At 46.5% G+C, this 14,381-nt stretch overlaps 1 protein-coding gene and 1 long non-coding RNA gene across 2 annotated transcripts in view; both read right to left on the bottom strand.

Annotated features, from left to right (window-relative positions):
- The window catches only part of ATAD2 (ATPase family AAA domain containing 2), a 158,523-nt gene that overhangs the window by 82,147 nt on the left and 61,995 nt on the right, over positions 1 to 14,381 (bottom strand). The window lies entirely within an intron of this gene.
- LOC137469177 (uncharacterized) lies at positions 1,993 to 5,027 on the bottom strand. The gene is made up of 2 exons (XR_010996389.1): positions 4,889 to 5,027; positions 1,993 to 4,296 (listed from the first exon to the last, which is right to left on the bottom strand). It is a non-coding gene; the product is annotated as an uncharacterized lncRNA (long non-coding RNA).

Genomic DNA, 14,381 nt, shown 5'->3' with positions numbered 1-14,381 from the left:
TTTAACATGCTTTGGCAGGAGAGCTGCCACCACTGGCACTGTAGTGCAGCCTGACTCAATGGTAAAAAATTTTATGACTGAAAAAACCCAACAAACCCAGAGTGAAGCTCACTGTGCAGACATACAAGTGCAGAGCCAGGGCTGGCCAGGCTGGACGCACTGCAGGTACCACCATTGTAGAAATGGTGGCACAGAAAGAAACTGGAGATACTGCTCCAGAGCACAGACCCTTTTCCTGCAGGCCAAAATAGATCCTCTCATGGCTGAGCTGCTCTGCTCCTCCTCCTCCTGCTGGGCACAGTAGCAATGGTCTGCAAGGAACAGGTCATGGAGGGGTGGGTGGCTTTCTTGAGGGCCTCACCGACAGCATGCTTCCACACTGGTGTGTTGCAGGGCAGCAGCTTCCTTTATTTACTTTAGCCTTTACTTAGCAGGTACCACAGGTGCTCAAACTCTGCCCTCAGTCCTCCACAGACCATTGGTATGAAGGGATTAGTGAGCAGGGTCAAACCCATGTGCTTGCCTGGGAAGGTGCAGGGATTTGTAAAGGAACTGGTGGAGGTATCACCCTCAGTTTTTGCCCAAAGCTGGTACACCTGTATCCAATCATGGCTCTGTGTTTACAGACCTGGGAATCAGGTCAGCAGCAGAGGGATTAAAAGCAGCATGTTTAGCTGTGATGGAACATCCCCACCCCACACTGGTGTGGTGGCTCCTGTTGGTCCCTTGCTGCAGCATGTCCATCACAGCCGGCAACTGTGGAAGCCAGCTGCATGAGCTGCCTGCTGTGCATGTGTGTGTGCAGACATCAAGTGTTGCACAGACATCAAAGCAGCCCTTTACATGCCCTCCTGGAGTCCAGCACACAACCCACCTCCCCCACCTTGAACCCCTTCAAGGCTGGGCTCCTCTTGCCAAGGAATGAGTTTTATCATAGGGCACATGGAATGGGCCAGGGTGGCTCTGTCATTGCCCAGTGCTGGTTGGAGCCAGGGGGAATTCACCACACCACAGATTCAAAAAAAAAACCAAAAAACCCCAAACCTCTGTTTTTTGGGACAAGCTGGTGCAGGGTGACATTGCAAAGTGGCCACAGGTTGCAGCTGTGCTGGTGCACACAGTCCTGGTGCTGTCACTCTGCATGGGAGGGTGGTGAGGACTTTATTCCAGCAGTATCTCAACATCAGCCTTTGGTCAACTCATCAACTCATGGTCAGCACATACAGATACCACAGGTGAAAGCTAACAGTGCAAATCAGCTCATTGCAAAAATGGCCACTGAGGCTGGGGGTGAAGGGTGCTGCACTGGGCAGTGCAGAACAAAACCTGGCAGTATTGGTTTGCAGAAGGGCCATGGGTGATGTTGTGACCCATGTGGGTTCCCACAGATAAGTGGACATGGAGAGAATTATGATGTGGTCATCACATTATCAATGTATGCATTAAAGGATGCATTTCCCATATGAGACTAAAGCCAGAAGCACTCTTTCAGAACAAACTCTGGGCAGCAAACCCTCATTTGCCACGTCTTACAGGATCCTGCCCATGCAAGACTCCGGCCGTCCCAGATGTGCTCCCACCATCTGATGCAGAGAGGAAGGGAACCCATGTTTGGCTGTGGCAGCCTGTGCTCTCAAACCTCAGAAACATACATATTCCTCTTACCTAAAAAGTGATCCAGCTGACAGATACTTCCTTAGAGAGGCAGATCTGGTAGCCTCCATGCCCCTGTCATTCCCAGCTAGGTATGCTGGCAGCTGAGTTATTGTGCTGTGGCTCACGCTGCTGCGGGAGGTTTTGCCATCTGGGAAAGCCATGCAGTGATGATGAATGGCATCTCACCTTGAGGTCAGTGAGTCATGGTATGGCCCAAGCTTTATTTTACTGCACCTCTTGTCCCTGAAAGTAGCAACTCACTGACTGAGAGCAAATGCCATAAATAAGCTTGGCTCACTGGCCTGTGTGCTCCAGGGATGATTTAGGGGAGCTGGTTTTACCCTGGGACTCTCTGGATGCTCAGAGGTGTCCCATTGAGCTTTATCTTTCAAAAAATTCAGTAACTCTACCCTGGATCAGGCCTTCCTTTGTCCTTAGGCATGGGAGGGGACCCTCATGCCCCTGCCCAGTAGCCTTCTGGAGACTTCCTGGTAGATTTGGGTCCTTTGAGGCACCCAACAGTGAATTCCTTTGGGATCCTTTCAGGAGAGGGGTGTCACACAGACACCAATAGCATAAATGCCTCTCACCATGGAATCTTGATCTGAGCATTACCCAGGCCTGGGCTAAGCACAGGTCTAACAGCAACAGCAGCACCCAGCAATGTCTGCTCTTCTTCTCATCTTCAAAGCTTTAGCTGGTGGGAATTAATCCTCATACCAAGCAGGCAAGTCTCATGACTCTCACTCCACAGAGAGGCAGAGCAAATGATGTGATGAAGGGTGAATCAGGTCACAGCTGCGATGAAATCACAGCAGTTCCTGCCTGCCCGTCCCGTGACCATTAGACCTTATGTACTCATCAAGGAGGTAGCTGGCATGCAAGGATGTGCAGAAGCCAGCCTCTCCTCTCCAGGCAAGTTGCACAGCCTGCAGGGAGGTGCTGGGCCATGACTCACCTTGGAAAGCAGGTTCCAGTGTTAGATGAGGTCGCTGGGTGCATCCACCAGTGACTCACTCCAAGGGTCTGGCAGTACAAGGGCACTCAGTAAAGGATGCTGAAGGGCTGAGGGAGGCAGCTCTGGGCAAGGTCAGAATGCCAAACTTTTTCTTTTGTCGCCTTTGAAAGTCTGAGCTTAAAATTTTAACTCTCTGGGTGGAATCAAGGCTGCTGATATTGAGGTGAGACGGCCAGTTGTGTTAGTCACTAGTGGGAACATAAGCCAGGACACTGGCCCCAAGGGCAGCCAGCTGCTGCTGTACCTTGAGTGAGTTACCTGATCTCAGGGGGAGAATCCTGCTCCGCACTGAAATGGGAGCAGTGCTGAGCAGCAGCTCCTTGGGAATCAGAGGGAGAGGAATACACTTTCCTGGGCAAATGCCTGTAAGAGGGTTTGGTGTGAAAATAAAAAGCATTTAGGAGAAGTAAAATGAAGTAAATGCTTCTCTGAACATCAGTTCACAGAAATGTACCCCTAAACACAAGGTGATGTGCTTAGGACAGACAACAGAGAGGAGAAAGCCACAATAGTACTGGCAGTTCCCCATGCACAAAAGACAAACAGTGGGGTGTTGTCTGAGAGCCAACTTCTCTGTTTGTTGTATGCAACGGGCCAGCCCATCCTCCCTCTTCCCTGTGCTGTAGGTAGAGCTGAAGGAGGCAGGAGGCTGGCAGCAAATTTATGTCAGCAAACCAACTGAGAAGAGGAGCAGCCTGAGGGACTTGTATCTTGTCAAATTGGAAGCATATCTGGGAATAATTCCTTGCTTATAGTAAACCGTGCATGATGTAGCTGACAACAGGCTTTGGGATATGATTTCATAGAAAATATATATTTTTCCATGTAAAAGAGTGTCTTCACCCCTGCTCACTGCATTAAGCCCAGAATTTTGCAGTCAGGAGCTGTTAGTACTGGACATTCAGTTCCACAATGCAGAGGATATGGAGTACAGAGCTCCAGTGGGCAAGAGGCCAGCAGCATCTGAACCGGCTGTGGCAACAGTCCTGCAGGATGCAGGTTTCTCTGTGGGACAGCAACAAACCAAGCCAGGAGCTGGATCAGCACCAGGGCCTCCCCAAGGTCCAACAGCAGTGTGTGTGCTGCACTGCCAGTGCTGGGGAAAGCAGAAGGCACTGAAAGGCACTAAGCTTGAGGGTGTCACACCTGCAAAGATCAAGTTAGCAGCGGGGTTGGTTTGGCCTGGTTTTGTAGCGCAGGTGAGGGTTCATCTCCTAGAATAAACAATGTAATTATCCTGGGGACATCAAACAGTGGCCAGGCCTTTCATCTTTTCTGTCCTCTCTGTGGCAGATCAGGGCTATGGCTCTTATAATAAGTCCGAAGTTTGTTCTTGGTGCTGCAGTGTTTTCTGTGGCTTTCATGGCCCCTGTGTAACAAGCATTGCTGCCTGGTTGCCCATAGCCTCAGTGAAACCAATTTGGTGACACAAATTCTCAATTTTTTACCTCAATTGCTTCTGTTCTCTGGATGCCTGTGGCAGGGAAGAGGTTAATGTCAAGTACTCCCTTTTGCAGCCTTGTTGCAGCTTCATTTTCCTGTCTCTTAAAGTGATTCAGAGCCTTCCGAGGTGGAAAGATGGTGCAAACCAAGGGCAAGCCTGCTACAGAGGACAGATGTCCCTGGAAGAGAAGGTAGGAACACAGATGGAGGGAATGGAGTGTGAAATTTCCACCCTTCTGTCCCTCCAGCAGCCTGCAGAAAGCAGCTGTTTCTGTCGTGTGAAGAGGCATCCCTGGGCAGGGCAGTTTTGAAGGTGAGAGCTGGCCCCAGGCGAGGTCTGGGAAGGTGCCAGGGCATTACAGCCCTGCCCATCAGACATGCTGCCTGCTCCAGGCCTCCATTCAACATGATGAGGGAGAAAATCCAAAGGTAAGCCCTTGCTGTTAGACCACACAGCATATTTACCCTCCCTCACAGGCTCTGAAAAGAGCTGTTTCTCACTGTGCAAGTGCACATTTCATGGTCGTGTTACAGAAAACGGTGTGGGAGAAGCAGCCTAAGAAGTTGTTCCTGGCTGGCTTTGAAGGTGCCCCTTAGCTGACCCTCTTGTCCCGTAGATATTTCCAACCCAGAACTACCTGTTTTACAGAACAGCTAATTTTCCATGTGTCAGAAAGCCCTCTCCTGCACCAGCAGGTGCCTTCCATGAGAGCCAGAGCTTAAGTGCTCAGTCTCAATGAAAAGCCCACAGGAGTTTCTCTGGATGCTCACCTCCATTTCTGCAGAAAGTTCCAGCCTGGGTTGCTCCACATTTTGCTTGCCTCAACACCACCTGGCAGTGTCAGTGGGACACAGTGAGCATCCCTGCCTGAGAGGGGAGCTCTGTGTAAAGCTGCTCTGGGGTAGCTGCTCATGGGTGGCCAGTGCCCAGTGCAGCCTCAGGAGCTGGTTGCAAGGGGCAGCAGGGTGATTTGCTGTGTAAAAACCACCCTGGAGAGAGGAGCGTGGTTATTAGAGAGTTCCGATCCTCCACCCTGTTGGTAGGATAAACAACTTTTCCTAAACACAGCCTGTCCAGCCACATTCCTGAAGCACACATTCCTTGCCAGCGAAGCTCACCCAGAGTGTGTCCAGGAATAGCACTGCAGCTTCATGTGGGACCTCTCCCAAATACGTCTTTAATTGAATGGGGCCACTTGGCCCACGTGCTTGAACTCAGACCAGGACCAGTATTGTAATTACTGGTATTCTTGCTGTTTCCTACCCAAACCCATCTATTCTTTATCTCTCACATCTATGACTTATAAGCACCACCATTTCAGCTTTGTTTTCCGTATCACTGCCCTCTTTTGCGCTGCCCCTCGGGCAGCATGGGTGCCCGTGACCAGGGACACTGGTGGAGTCACCTTCTTGAGTTAGTATAGTTAAGGCTTGTTGTTGTGCAGCCAGAGGTACTAATTTCTGTCTCTGAAGCCACATAGCTGAGATTCAGCTGGCTGTTCGTAGCCACAAAGAATGCTTTGCTGGAAGGAGAGTTGCTGGCTTTCTGATTTTTATCGTAAGCCTTGTGATAGCTGGATTTCTCTTGACAGCACCAATATCTGGAGCATAGTTTTGGGGTGAGAAGCTCAGCTTTCAGTTTAAATCCAGAATGCACATTTGGAGCCCTGACAATTGCAGAGAAGATACAAAGTAACTTCCAAGCATGCTCCCATGACTCAGAAAATGTAAATTACCCCATATTTTGGTTAAGAAGACAGTCAAGAAGGAATATTATGTTTTTTAAGGCTGTACAGCGGTCCTAGGGTGTTTGGCACTGGCAATTTCAGGGAAAGATGCCAGTGTACCAGGCCTTTTTATTATGGAGAAGTTCTGGCATAATTTTGAGAACCAGGACTTCAGGGATTTAGGTGTCCTGCAACAGGTGACAAACTCTCCCCTTCACTACTAGGCCATGCTTAGAAGTGCACAGCTGCTCAGTGGGCCACCTCTCATGCCCAGGACCTTTCAGAGGAGCAGGTAGGAGGCACCATACTAGGCTGGCTCCTTTCCCTTGCTCTGCTTATCACTGCCCACAGGCAACCTTATGCCAGCACTCTTAATCTGAATACATAGAAGTAAGATATTTTTGTAATACTTTTCTTTTTTTATGAACAATCGCATGAAAACTGAGCTTTTTCTTACCAGACCTCCTGCTGAAGGCCCACTGCACATCTGAGTTTTCCCCTTCCAGTAGCTACTGAAGACATATGGGCTTTGGCTTCATCTCTCTCAGACTTGGTATTGCTCCAGTACAGGCAAAGACTTTAGGGCTCAGCAGCAACAGTTTTAAATACTTATTTTGTGCTTCTCTGTGCTGTGTGCAGACATAACCACAGTGGTCAACCCCTGATTTCAACTTCCCCTTGTGCCTTGTGATGTTTACATGGTGTGTAGTGTTCTGCAAGCATCAGACAAACAGAAATAAAAATCAGTGTTGGTTTGCTTTATAGGAGTAACCCCTGGAGTCAACAGCCATTCACTCCTTGTAACCTTTAACTCTCACAACATGAAGGGGCTTTACAGAAGAAATTAATAGAGTATCAACTTAGGGTTCCCATGTGTTTTCATATGAAAGCATTAAAAATCTAAATGCAGCATGAGAATGAAGCAATAAAGCATCTGGACTTTCTTGGCCAGGCATGGAGTTGAGCATGCCTGATTTTTCCACGAAGCAAGTGGATTCGCAGAGAAAAGTGCCAAGTAGTTGCAGCAGCATCACTGTTATTACAAGGATAGATTTTTCAGCACACACTTTGCTGAAATGATGATGGGTGGCTACTGCATTTTTGAGAGCTTTTTGATTTTCTGCACACAATGGGAATGAGAAGACATTGGAAAGGGGGAGGCAGTCCAGAGATGACCCAAGAGAGATACTCTGCAAGATGTTTTTCATCAGTCCAGAGCTGGTAGCTGCAAAGAAAGGGCACAATACGGATACCTGCAAAAGGAGGAATGAATTCAGAGTATTTCTTTGGCTGCAAAATCTTTTCCAAGACTTAGCTGAGAAAGAGGCAGTCTTCTCCTTGTGAAATAGAAGGAAGATCCAAGTAGTACCAGATATAGATTTAAAAATACATATCTAGTGGATTGTTTTTAAAATTTGAAAACATCACTAAAACTGCAGGAAATAAAAAAAACCCTGCTGCTTTGAGGGTCTTCCCAGAAGACAAGTTCTGTCTCTTACTGGAATTATAAAGCCTTGTGCAGAGTTGCTCATTTCAACACTTGAGTGATGGGCAGAAGCTTTTTTAGAGAGTATCACAGGTTCCTTTCACAAAGGTTGAGAAACAAGCCATGATAATACCTCAAGGTCATAAAAAGGCCCCTTTATATTCTGCAGGAGTTCAGATGGTTGAGATTGATGGAAAAAGTTATTAATCTAGGCCATAAGAAAATTGTGATTCAGGACTGCAGGACTCTGAATAACTCAGCAAACTCAGTGGGTTCATAACTCAGATGTCCAAACAGGCCACCTGCATAGCTGGAACATCAATTTTGGGGTTTTTTTTGGCAAGAGCTGCTGCACACTAAGAGCCTCTGAGCTCTGCAGAAGCAGTTAGGTACTTTACCCAGCCATTGCAAACCAATCCTAAAGGGGAAAAAAAAGTTACCTGTCATTCTTTGTTGGCTCATGGTAAGATATGTGAGCTGCCACATTACAATTAAAGGCCAGTTGAGGAGAAAATTTTGTTCCTCTGATGCAAAATGCATCACCTGGCCCAGGAGAGGACTTTTCTTGTTTTATGATAGCCAAGATGCAAAATGGCCTGGATTTATCCAATCCCTGGGCACAAGGAGAGCTGGAGGAATGTTGTGGCTCCATGCTTCTTGTGTGCACCAGCTGTAGAGTGATGGAATTGCCCTCCCACTCAGTCAGAGTACCTTGGTTCCACTGGAGTCAGAAGTCTGCTCTTAGGACAGTTATCCTGAATCGGCTCACAGGATGGAGATTCTTATATTTCAGTAACTAACTTCAAGAACAAAATTATCAGCTGAGTCTGTTCCAGGCTGCTCTTTAGGTTACAGGTTTCTGGGAGCAGGAGTTGCTTTTTTTTCAGAGCTATATTCTCTAAGTGGATTTCCCACTCATATTGCATCAAAAAAAAAGGTGAGTTCTCATAAGTTTGCATTTAATTTTATGGTTCTCCTGCTCTAACTCACCAGGCATTTGCCCAGGCTAGGTGGGACAAAATATCTGTACCCATCTGAGAGTTCAAAACACTCCTCTTCAGCTGTCAGAAGAGCTAATGTGGCATCTGCAGCTGCTGTTGCCAACTTTCCCACTGATATCAGTGCAGCAGGTTTTGATCTTAAATTTGCTCTCTGTGTCCCTAAAGAATACTTTAGCTTGAAACTCTGTGATGGTTCAAATGAGGCCTTTTGCTGATGGCTGCAGTCCCCTTCCTCCAACCCTGCTGCCTGGAGGCAGAGCTGGTGGTCAAGAAAAAAGATTTCCCAGAAGATATTGTGCTATATATTGGAGGGTGCTGAACACTCTGCAGTGTATGCTGACTTTTAAAGTGTGATCACTGCAAGTTCACCAGCTGGAGGACAGGGAAGAGAAATGCTTCTTGATCCAAGTTTAGTGATTAGCCATTGAACATGAAACTCCTGTGTTTATAGCATTCATCTTTTTGTTGAATATCCTGCAAGAATTGCAGCACAATTAATTTCAGAGACTGCAACTGAGGCTAACTTAATGGAGAAAAAGCCTGGAAAACTTTTCTGGAAGGGGATGTGTTGCATGTATCTATATATCTGTACCCATTACAGGAAGGACACCAGCTCTGGTGTGGGAGGGTAATGACAGACACACGGGCCCTGACGGAGGTCCTGTCATGTGTCTGTGGAAAATACATATCATCCAAGGCAGCGTGTAGCGTAGGAGAATTAGGAAACCTTGAAGAGGTGACAGCTGATTAAACAGCTGAAGTTTTAGATCTCTCTGAGCTATTTGATATGCAAAGATACATCATAAGACAGCTACCTTAAGCTGCCTGATACCAGTTTCACACACCCCCCTCCCCCCACCCCGTTCCCAGGCACTGCTGCTTACCTTGTACAAAGCTCTGACTGTTTAGTCTGTGCAGAAACAGCCTTTGTCATCATACTGGAGTCTAACTCCTCCAGGTAAATTAGATCATTGTAGCAGTGTAGACAATATACAACCCTGCAAGCCAGAACGTAAATATATTAATTTTCCCGTAAAACTAATTTCACACTGTCTTTGGAACAAGCGTCCTTGCTGTCTTTGATACAGAGCATTTAAGCTGAAGGAAGAAAGGGAAGGTAAATTCAACATAAAATCTTCAGACCCAAGATTAGCCCCAAAGCATTCATGTCATCAGAGTAGGAAGCCACCTTATCTTCTGGTGTGGTTTCACTGTAGCTGAAAGCTCAAAGAGTGACTGATGCCATGAGAACATTTGATCCCTTTTCAGCCTTCACCAGTGCTGGGATTTGTGCAAGATTACAGTTAAATGTATTTCTCAAGAAAAGTCAACTGGGGATACCACTCAACTCCCTTATCTTGATGGACCTTCAAAGCCATTCTCCATCCCAATACTCAGCCTTATCTGGGTATAAACAAATATGCTCAGTGCATCTCTGGGCCATCTTCCCCACATGGTCACACTGTACAATCATCAGCTGTTTCAGCAGAAGTCAGTGTAAAACCAAAATGGCTGGAAGATTTGTAGGCTGTAAAGAAGGGGCAAAATACAATGCACAGATGGATGCTATTCCCAGAGAGGAGGGGAATAATGTGGGGGGGTAATTTATGCTCTGTGTTGATCCTTCTTTACTAAGGTATATGGGGTCTGGATGGACCTTCCCGAGGGAGCCTCGGGTAAAGACTTGAGGATTTAGATGATGTCAGTTGTGCTGTGAATTTGTGAGCCACTGCACACTGTTCAGAAAACCACAGTCCCTCTAGAAAGGGGAACCCATTTTCTGTCCTGGCGGGGGTCGAGGTATGGAGAGCAGAGGATCCTGCACTGATCTGTCTGACTAAGCCCACATAATAGGCTTCACATCAGTAAGTCTGAGGCAGACAGTAATTGCAGTAGCATGGGCTTAGTGGTGAAAGCATGGATCGCCACAGGTACACCCCAGCTGTGGAGAAGGGCATTTTCTCTTTTATTTGCTCCTCACCACATAGGACTTCATTTTATAATTTAAAACTGTAGCAATTGTGATTGGCACCACAGATCAGAACCAACAGATGAAACGAAACCTGATAGCCCCTCCCTGCTTTTTAAAATAATATTCCAAAAATATCCCCCTGTTTCCCAGGCATGGATATCACAAAGGGCAGAAGAGGACATCGTCTCCCACATTTTCTCTTTTGACCATCTGTAGCCCATGTGTTGCCTAAATATTTCTATCATTAACAACAGAAAGGAAAAAGGGGCATTCTCTCAGCAGGCAAAATGTCTGGCTGCAATATTCCCACCAGGAAAAGGTTAAATTCAACTGTATGACATTTTCATGAAGTTCCTGCTTTCCAGGGAAACTCTGGGGTTAGAAACATTAAGAGGTTGCTACAATTGTGATGTTACCTGAGTGTGCCCCAGTAGGCAGGATTTTTATTTCTCTGCCTTTCTATCCTTTTCTATGGGCTGTCCTTATGAGCCACTTAAGGTCTTCTGTGGTGCACCAGCATCGATGACTCTCATAACATACAAATTTTCATCTCTGGGAGGACAACTACAGTGCATCCTGGGGATTTTGTTCCTAACCAGTGAAATGGCTCATACAATTGGCGGCATAAAATGCATTAACAACAGGTTCCATAATGTTTAATGGGGATACCAAAAGGTAGCCCTGGAATTATGCCTCTTCACATGTAAATCTAATTTTCTGACCAACCATGTACATGGTTTTAATTTACTTCATCCTGTACATGTTATCAGCAGCAGCCAGTCTGGTAGCAAGCTGTAGGCTTTTTCCCTGAAAAAAGCCACACAGAGGTTACATACAGGACTGGGACAAACTCACCTGATGCAAAGGACATTCAAAACAACAAAAAAATGAGCCTGCACATAAAAGTTTTAAAAGATGCAACTGATTCCTGCAAATAAACTGTATCAGTCAGACCATTGGTTTGGTTTGCTGGACTAACAGAGTGAGATAAAAATTCAAGTGGCAGATATCACATTTTTTGGCCTAGAATGTATTTCTTGGACTGAATTCCAAGACTAAAGTACAGTTCCAAAGGCAGGAGCTTATCCAGTAACAGGTAGATTTGTTCTTCTGGAAAGACATTGCTTTTACCAGTGAACCAGAAGGACATGTTTCTCAGAAAACACTGCTGTGAACTTCAGAGACATTGTGTTATATCCAGTGCTCATCCCTCTGACATGTTGGACAAAAATACTCTATCCAGAATAATCAGCTAATTGTCTGCAATTTAGCATATTAGGCAATCTGGTCTTACAAGCCATCAGACTGCTCATGGGAGGAATTAGCCCCTTTTGCAGGCAAACATGGTGTGTGTTTTAGTGGTGCAGGTAGCACTGGAACTGTCCCCTCTCAAAGAAGATATAACATTATGCCCAATACAAAATTGGCATCAATCTACTGAGACCAGTATTTGGAGTATTTGGAGAAGCATTTGGAGAAGAATCCTGCTGGTCCTCCATTATATGTTCCAGATATTTTTTATTCCCTCCCAGATAAAATGCCCTGCTGATCTAATGGTAGAATTTGGCTCTCAGATCTAGAAAGCTCCAACTGTAGCCAAAATAATATCCTAAAATAGAAAGAAAAATGAGAAAGCAGAAATGTTATTTTTCTCTTTCAAAAGTTTCAGCAGGAAGCTAGCAGTGAGAAACCACTAAAATGGCTCTCTCCCAGCGACCTCTCCCAGTCTGGTCGATGCCTGAAACACTTAAAAGATCCCTCATCCTAAGGTCCAAAGGCACCTTGGTTTCATGCCCGTGTCTCCGGTATCACTGGAAACCACCTTAAGTTAATTGAGCTCAGGACAGTCTTTCTGTATGAATCAGTTCTAGGGAAGCTGACAGCTACAAATCCCTGTGTTTTTGTTCTGATGTAAACAGCCTGAAGATCTAAATTTAACATTTTGTTTCACAATGCTAATTTTTGACTGTAAGGAAAATCACCCTGGAAAAATAGCTTAGGGTAGGAAGAGATATATTTTCTGGATGCTGGAAAAGCGAATCAAAAAAGGCAAGCATGAAAAATTTATCCTCATTCACAATTTAGATTGCTTTTTACTCTCTGCTTGGTATCTTTGGATAAATACTGTGAATAAAAATTGCACTAGTTACAGAAGAGATTCATAATTTCTGACCCCATTTCGGAGGAGGATGTAGCACATATCTGTGGTGTTCGGGTCACGGGAAACAATGCCTGCAGATCAAATCTGTGTCGTGAATGGCTTTTTTCACATGAGGAAACCAGGCAGAATATTTTCCAAGATTAAAAAGATTTTTCTTCATGCACACATTTATTCTAATTAATTTCTTCTTGTAGACAAATTATCCCTTTCACTTACCCTACTGTCACATTACTACACTTTAGCGATGTAAAGAGACCATGGAGTGGAAGTAAATATATAGTTGAAGAATGGCATAAATCACCTGCACATTATGAGGCAATCTAGTGTAAATAAGACTGGGGCCTCTACAATGAAAATCTGCTCCCAAGACTGACAAATGGCGCTTTCTACTCAGATTTTTGTATTTGAAACAATGTCTGCTTCCAAATAAGCCCGGATAGATTCCAGAGGATGACCTGATCCTGCTCCTCCTAGTGTGTGGTCAGCAGTTCCCCAGGCTCTAGTCATGCCAATTTGTGGAAGATGTTCATATGCCCTTGGAAACATGATTTTTATTTGGGAATATCCTGAACCTCCGATGCCAGCAGCATTTTTTCAGTCTAGCAATTAGGGAAAAAGGCATTGCACCTAGAAACTGAGAGCAGCAGAGACCTTGAGCTACCTAAGAAATTACACACAGGCTTTCATAACACAGTGCCACAGCCCCCCAAAACAGGAGACGTGGAGAGTGAACCCTCTGTGGCTCAGGGCCTGCCTTTGGCCATGTCCTAGTGATCTAGGGGGTGACAAGTGTCCCCTCTGCCTGTGCAGGTGCACATCTGCATGCACACCTTTGAGGAAGTGCTTGGGAAGTGGGTGCCAAGGGCACAGATACGGTCTAGGCTGCTGTCCTGGGCTGAGTCTTGGGCCTCCCCTGTCCTGGGTTTTTCGGGGTGTGTCCCAGGCTGGTAGATGCTCAAGCATGAGCCGTCCTCATCTGGCAATTCCTTGGAAGTAGTTGTCCCAAAACCATCTACCCACAGATAGGGAGTGACACCACCTGTCCACCACCTCTGGGAGCACCTCCTCTCCTGGAAGAGCTCCTCCTGCATTCCCCAGGAGAGCTGCTGGTGTGAGGGCTGGCACTGGGACACGAGGTGACTTGGCAGGCAGCTGGGTGCGGCCGGACGAGCCGAGCCGCACTCACGGCAGAGGAATGCGAGGCACCTCCCTGGGCTGCGAGGTTGCCCGTGGGCAGGCTCAGCACTGTTGCTGCACAGCCAGTGCGTTGCTCTTCCTGCATGTGACAGGTGAGCAGGCAGTGTGGCATGGGCTGCTCTCTGCCATTGGTGTGGCCCATCAGAGCAGCGACGGGCTGGTGTCAAGCAGATGTCTGGATGGACGGCCCAGTGGTCAGGTCTTTGTAGCAGTCCCACCAGCTGTCCCACCCCCTGTTCTGCTCTGACCTGCCCTCTTACATCACATTTCTGCTTTAGTTAACTGTTTGGTTCTCAAGACAAATACAGGAATAAAAATAACTCTTTTTACATCACTTCTTTACCACAATTGTGTCAATTGCTTGGACCTTTAGTTCAGAGCAGACTGCAGATTGTCTGGTCAGTCTCGTGGCTGCCTTGAGTGTCAACCTCCTAATCCTGCCTGGCTCAATCCTGGCCCTGCTCTTTGAGTTTCACTCTGCTTTAGAAATACCTAAAAATAGAAGGTCTTGCTCTGTTGGGCCTTGGCTCTTTCCTTGGAGGACAAAATCTTCACACTCTGAGGATTTGGTATCTGCCTTGGAGAACCCACAGGCTCAGGTTGGAGCTCCACTGGCAGCCCCAGTGTGCCAAGGACTGTGGATTTATAGGGCCAGGAAGTCTGGAGACACTCAGCAGTGGACCTGTTGTCTTGGGTATTTCTCAGCCCATGTTTACTTCT

The sequence above is a fragment of the Anomalospiza imberbis genome, chromosome 1 (genome assembly GCF_031753505.1).
Source record: "Anomalospiza imberbis isolate Cuckoo-Finch-1a 21T00152 chromosome 1, ASM3175350v1, whole genome shotgun sequence".
NCBI lineage: Eukaryota > Metazoa > Chordata > Aves > Passeriformes > Viduidae > Anomalospiza > Anomalospiza imberbis.
The sequence above is the reverse complement of the archived record's forward strand: the minus strand, read 5'-3'. Positions and strand labels throughout refer to the sequence as shown.